Here is a 7,238-nt window from a genome sequence, read left to right as displayed (position 1 = left end):
CCAGCCTCTCAGGATCTCCATCTCACTCTCTCCCTCTAACCAGCACCCCCACCCCAAACCCCCAATCTGATCCTACATACAAAAGATCCAGAAACTAGGCTGGCAGAGACCAAACTCTAAACCGGAAAGCAGGATTGTATTCTGAGCTGGAAACCTTCTGGGGAGGGTGAGAAGAGAGAAAAGAGGGAGGAGCACTCACACTAACAAATCTTATTTCCATCACTTGTACTTTCTGTAATGAACACACATCACATATGGTGGGACACAAGATAAATAAATAAAAGGCTCTAAAAATAAGAGATGGCAGGGAAGGAGATGAGCACTGTTCTTTTTCACTTCCCGGGTCCCCTTCCTCTCCAGACTGAACGCTACATCCCTGACTTCTCCCAGGGAAAGTGAAGGGGAACCTTTCCTCTGCCTCAGGATCCTGAGACACACACACACACACACACACCCCTCGCAGCCCAGCCTGGTGGTGGGAGCCGTGGAGTCTGCTCCTGTCACAGTGCAGAGGACCTGCCCAGCTGGAGAGGCTGCTGCTGGCTGTTCTCCTGGTTGAAATGGCTGGGCTTCCCATCCTCTTCCCCAGGAAGCACCACCCAGGTCTGCAGGAGACCTCCGGAGGGCTGTTGGATTTATGCACTTGTGCATCTCAAGGCATGGGGAGGGCAGTGAAGCTCCCTCAAGGTTTCCTCCTGTTGGAGTTTGCATTGGAGACAGCCACCGTCCCAAGATACAGGGCCCCCAGGAATACTCGGGTGGCCACTCTGAGCTAACAGGCGCACACTCCCAGCCAGGCTGCCACTTGTGTGGCGAGCACCAGCGGAATGTGGGTGTGGGCAGGTTTTTGTGGTCTGGGCCTATGGGAGTAGGAGCCCCGGAAGGGGTGGAGGAGACTTGCAAAGCGGGAGCTCTGTAGTCCCACATACCGATCCAAATCCCTCACGCTGCCACTTAACTGCTTAGTGGTCATGGCAAGTTCCCTACTTCCCCCAGCCTCAGTTCTCACTTGGAGAAAACGGGCATCATGGTTTCAATGCCTGGGCTTGTAGTGAGGATTAAATGAGACACTGTAGCGTGCCCAGCCCACTCCCATTCACTGGGAGCCACAGCTATTGAGAAGCCCATAAACGTCTCTAAAGCAGGCAAAACAGTAGGATCTGAGGGGATTAAATTAGATCATTAATGAAGTGTGATTGACACCTGTAAACATTAGCCATTAATACTACTAACTGTTCTGCTGGAGGTCACAACCTGATAGTTCCCTGCTCTTTGCTGCTTCCTCACCCTCTTCCAGTTGCCAGACTGACTTTTCTCATCTTCTTAGACAGAAGACTCACAGAAAGAAGAACGATGCCCGGAGCCCTGGCGGGTGTGATGTGGCGCAGAGCATCGTCCCTCCACACCGGAAGGTTTCCGGTTCCATTCCCAGTCAGGGCACATGCCTAGGTTTCGGGTTCAATCCCAGGTAGGGGTGTGTACGGGAGGCAACCTACTGATGTCTGTCTCTACATTGCTGTTCCTCTCTCTCTAAACATCAATTAAAAAGAAAAAAGAAAAAGAAAAAAAAGCCAAAACCGATTTGGCTCAGTGGATAGAGCGTCGGTCTGCGGACTGAAAGGTCCCGGGTTCGATTCTGGTCAAGGGCATGTACGTCGGTTGCGGGCACATCCCCAGTAGGGGGTGTGCAGGAGGCAGCTGATCGATGATTCTCTCTCATTGATGTTTCTAACTCTCTATCCCTCTCCCTTCCTCTCTGTAAAAAATCAATAAAATATATTTTTTAAAAAAGAAAAAAAAAATGATACCCAGGAAAGAGCTCGTGAGGCAAGGAGGAGCTCCAGAGGTCTCTGCCTCCTGAGATCTGACTCTCCTTCCTCCCCGCAGCACTCAAACCCAGGGCTTTCCTCTGGCACCTCTCCCGGGCAAAGCTCTGGCCCAAGGGTTCATTCGGTGACTTGTCTAATTTCCAGAGGATCAGTGTTAATCTTCTCCGCCTACAAGGTGAGTGGCAGCTCGAAGCCCAGTGCTTCCCAGCCAAGGAGAGAAGTGGAAGTTCCCCTTTCCCTGCGTCTCCCTCCCCCGCCCTGCCGTCTGCGGGGGGAGCTGGACGTGCTCATTCCGGAGGGACCGAGGGAAGCCGGGACGGACGCTAACGCAATTTTGCCTAGATGAAGCTGGCGGCTGGGAACCACTTTCCCTCGGCTTGCCCTCTGCCGGGGAAACTCCATGGCACAGACGAGGCAGCTTCGTTTGAGGCGCTGCTGCCGCCGCCGCAGTGCCGGCCGGCCCCCCAGGACCCCCAGGACTGCGCTGCCACGGAGCCTGAGGCTGATGCCCATTAGGCTCCTGGAGCTCCTAGAAGGCTCTGGGGGAGGATTTCCTTCTCAGGGACACAGTAGCAAATACAAAGGAAGGCATGGTTTACCACATAGGAGTGTGGATTAGGAATCAGAAGACCTGGCTTCTAGCCCTCAAGCCACCAACCACGCCATGGCTATGTGATTTGGGGCCGGGTTGCTTAAGGTCTTTGCCTAAAGGTTGGTTTTCCCCATGGGTAAAATGAGCGGCCTACTCCCTCCCGAGTAGGATGGTGGGAAGAAGTAGTTGAAATAATGTATGGGAAACGGGGTTAATACATAGCCATTTATTGCGCAGAGGAGCGAAGGAGAAAGGAGATGGCCGGATTGCAGAGGCTTGGTGGGTTATCAGCTTCTACAGAAGCCAGCACCAGCATGACGCCGTTCATTGGGTGCCTGGTTTTAGTGAAGATGAGTGTTTCCCATTCACCATGTGACCCTGAGAGACTCCCTAAGTATCCTGGGTCCCAGGACTGGTTTCTCTGGGAGGGTGAGGATCAGCCCACAGGGCACAAGGAACCTGTTCCTCAGAGATCCAATCAGCATCTCCTGTGAGGCCTCTCCTGCCCTCTGTGAACCAGCCGTCCTCGGTGCCCGGCCCCACGCCCCCATCCTGGGGAGGCCAGGACCACAGGCCACTTGTCTCCCTGTGATCTGCGGCCGAGGGAAGGAGCTCTGTCTCTGCCCGAATTGAAAACATCCTTGAGGGCTGCAACTTACACAAGGAAGGTTACCATGCCAACCACAGCTTCCTTGTCCAACAGGGATGAAAGAAAACAAGGCCGTGGGTGATAGACACCTATTGTGTGTGTCCACCAGTTTGCCTGGAACCTCTCAGGAGCGGGTCACTGCAGCTCAGCAGGATGGAGCTGCCCCTGAGAGGCAGGGAGACTCGGGTCGGACGTAGGTGGAACTCCAGGGCCGGCAGCACTGATGAGGGCAAGGCAGGGCCCACGCGGGAGGATTGGGAAACGCTTTTCTGGGACCGATACCCATCGCTGGTGGAAATGTGTGGGTGTGGTACTGCAGCCGGCGTGGGCGGGGAAGGTGGCCCAGATATCAGGTTCTGACTGTGATGGGAACTTTGACTTCCTCCGGGTTCGTTCTGCCCTCATGAGACAGACACTCCGGGTCACCGAGGCTCCGAGGCAGGTGGAGAAGAGGAGCCGGGAGGGAGGGCAGGCCATTGGGGTGGAGAAAGGGGAGCGTCAGGGCCGACACCTGCCTCTGGTGAAGGCACCAGGTCTTGGCAATCAGGCCCCATCGATGCCAAAGAAGAAACAGTCCTCCCCAAGGGGCAGGTTTCCAGGAAGAATGGCCAGGCAAGTACTCAAGCCTTTCACAACTACTTCTCCCCACACCCACCTGGGAAAGGGCACAGGAGCTGACATTAATTAAGCACCTACTCCAGGCCAGGCACTTGCACACATTTGATTCTTTAAAAATATATATATATTTTATTGATTTTTTACAGAGAGGAAGGGAGAGGGATAGAGTGTTAGAAGCATCGATGAGATGAGGATAATCGATCAGCTGCCTCCAGCACACCCCCCACTGGGGATGTGCCCGCAACCAATGCACATGCCCTTGACCGGGATCGAACCTGGGACCTTTCAGTCCGCAGACCGACGCTCTATCCACTGAGCCAAACCGGTTAGGACTGCACACATTTGATTTATCACAACAAACGCTGCAAGTCAGGAATTACTACCTCCCCCCTCCCGTTTACTGCCCAGGAAAGTGGGTTCAGAGAAGGCAGCACCTTTCTCAGCATCAGCCCCCGGTAAGGGGATAAGCTGGGACTGGAGCTCCCTCTGTCTAAACGCCACAGCCTGGGAAGGAAAACCCTAGATTTTTACGGTCGCCCTATTTTCTTCTGGAAATATCTCCTCTGAACCCGTCAGCCCCCATAGAAGCCGTGCATTGGAGCTCCCAGCTCTGCGTTCGGCGGGAAGAGGCTGGAAGGACACACAGCAGGTGGCGGGGAGCACTGCCCTCCCCCCTTTGATGGCGAGGGCGCCCGGGACGTCCCTGCGGCCGGGCCGCTCCCGGAGGTGCCCAGGGCGTCCTCCCGGCTTATCCCCGTGGCCTCGGACCCGGACCCTGAGGCTCAGAGACCAGCGTGTTTGCCCGGGGCCTCGGCGGGGATCCCACTCGTCCCGGCCAGGCTGCATCCCGGACCCCGAGAGCCCAGCGCCCGCCCCGGCGCAGAGGAGACCGGGGCGCAGGGGGGCAGGGGGGCAGGGGAGCTGGGGGACAGGAGGGCTGGGGGACTGAGGGGCAGGGGGACCGGGGCGCAGGGGGACTGGGGCGCTGGGGGCAGGGGAGCTGGGGGGCACGGGGACTGGAGCGCTGGAGGCTGGGGGCAGGGGCGCTGGGGGCCAGGGTGCTGGGGGGCAGGGAGGCGGCCCGCCCCGCGGCCGCGGGGGGAGGAGGATGGAGGCGGGGGGACCTGCGGAGGCTCAGCCCGCGGCGGCGGAAGCGGCCTCCATCCCGGGAGGAGGGCTCCCCGCCCCTGCCCGCCCCCGCCCGCCCCTCGCCATGTTTGGCGCTTCCTCCCGGGACCCTACAAGGCGCTTCCTCCCGGCGCGAGGCCCATACATGGCGCTTCCTTTCCGGCGCGGCTGGCAGGCGGCCCGCGGGCGGCTGTGGGCGGGAGAGCCCTCCGCGGCCGCCCGCGCCCGGGGCCGCTGCCAGGGGGGGCGCGGCCAGGCCGGGCCGGTGTCCCCCGCGGGCACGGCGCCTCCTGCCACCCCCGGAGGCTCCGGGTTCTCTCAGCCCCCTCCCCCCCTCCCCCCCCCGGAGGCTCCGGGTTCTCACAGCCCCCCCCCCTCCACCTCCACCCCCGGAGGCTCCGGGTTCTCACAGCCCCCCCCACCCCCACCGCCGCCCGTGTGTCCTCCGCCGCCGGTGTCCGCCTTCTCCCAGCCCGGACGCAGCGCACCTTGCTGGATGGAGATCCCTCCGCAGCTCCAGCTCAGGGCCTAAAGCCCAAATCCCCAAGCTCCCACCACCCCCGCGCCTTGTGCTCCTGCCCTTGCCTATTGCGAGTTGGTCTTGGGTATGTCTCCCTCCTCCCCTCCTGGCTGCTCCTTTCCGGTCCCCTCTGTCCGAATGCCCTGCCCACATGCTGGGAGGCCAGCCTTATCCTTACTGGGTTCAGACGTCTGCCCCCTGGAAATCCCCCCCCCTCGCCTCAGGCCTGTTAGGCGCTGACACAGTATTGTGTATCCATCGTTCACTTATTGAGACTGCGCTATGATCTTCCTCTCTGGGCTCCTAGTGGCTAGCTCAGTGAGAGCTGTTACTGTGACCAATGGGGAAGGGGAAAGGACCCTGAGTTCAGGCCAGCCACAGGGCCTTTCCCTCTGCACAGGGGCCCAATACCTTCTGTGGTCTCCCTGTGGTCTGGAGGGTCATGAGCCACACGAATGGTTTGACTCTAGGGAGAGCTGGGAGGGGTAGAGTGTGGGGAGCCAGGGCTGGCAGTGGAGCTGGGGTCTGGATGCCCTCAACATCCCGAATAGCCTCCCTTACCCAGCCTGACAACTCAGGTTTATCGGCTGCAAGCACCAGCAAGCCTCCACAGGCCCTGCCCAGAACACTTCCAGAGACTCAGACCTGGCCCGGCCACACGTGACTGCCCTGACCTCTCTGCCAGGAGATGAGCAAAGGTCACAGAGAGAGACCAGACCTAAGCAGAGTTCCTAAACCCCGGCCTCCAACTCTCCCAGAAACGCAGCATGTCACCAGAGGACAGCCATTCTGTTGGACTATCCTGTGAGCCCTTGATTGTTGTGCCTTGGGTGAGGCAGGGAAAGAAAAGCTCAGAGTTTGGGACAGAGTCAGGGAACATGTCAGGGAGGAGTTTCTAGTGCCAAGCAGCTGTTGGGTTTGATCAAGAATAAAGTCACGCCGAAACCGGTTTGGCTCAATGGATAGAGCGTCAGCTTGGGGACTGAAAGGTCCCGGGTTCGATTCTGGTCAAGGGCATGTGCCTTGGTTGCGGGCATATCCCCAGTGGGGGTGTGCCGGAGGCAGCTGATCGATGACTCTCTCTCATCGATGTTTCTGACTATCTCTCTCCCTTCCTCTCTGTACAAAATAAAATATATTTAAAAAAAGAAAGAAAAAAAAGAAAAGATGCTGAGACTGGTTTGGCTCAATGGATAGAGTGTCAGCTTGGGGACTGAAGGGTCCCGGGTTCGATTCCGGTCAAGGGCATGTACCTTGGTTGCGGGCATATCCCCAGTAGAGGGTGTGCAAGAGGCAGCTGATCAATGATTCTCATCGATGTTTCTAACTCTCTATCTCTCTCCATTCCTCTCTGTACAAAATCAATAAAATATATATATATAAAAAAAAGAATAAAATCACCCACAGGCTCCCAGTATTTGACTGGACTTGTACACTCACACACACACCACGCGCGCGCGCGCGCACATACACCCACACACACACACACACACAGTGGGGTAAGGCCAAAAGATGAGGAACTTGTTGGTTTCTTGGGTCCTAGGTCAGCTGAGGGCCTGTGTGTTGGCTGCATGGAGAGGAGATGATCTGTAAAGTCCAGAACTGAAGGATGAGGGGTTAGATTTTGGAAAAAGCTAGGTCTCAAGGCCTGGGCTGCATATCCTAGGCTAAGATGCCTCTGGCCTTGTTTTCCCACCTAAGGCTGCAGGCCCCCAGCAGCCTCCTCTTCCCAGCCAGCATGTAGCATTGTGGGTAATGTAGTACAGAGCCAGCTTCTCTCTGGTACTAGTTCCCACCCTCCACCCCTCCCTCTCTTTCCCCCCTGCCAGCTACCACCCCCTCCTGCTCCAGGCTGAGGGCAGCACAGGGTGAGAAGGCGGTGCCTGCCTCTTGCAGGGCTGG

Source organism: Pipistrellus hanaki (assembly GCF_964339955.1).
Source record: "Pipistrellus hanaki genome assembly, chromosome: 5".
NCBI lineage: Eukaryota > Metazoa > Chordata > Mammalia > Chiroptera > Vespertilionidae > Pipistrellus > Pipistrellus hanaki.
The sequence above is the reverse complement of the archived record's forward strand: the minus strand, read 5'-3'. Positions refer to the sequence as shown.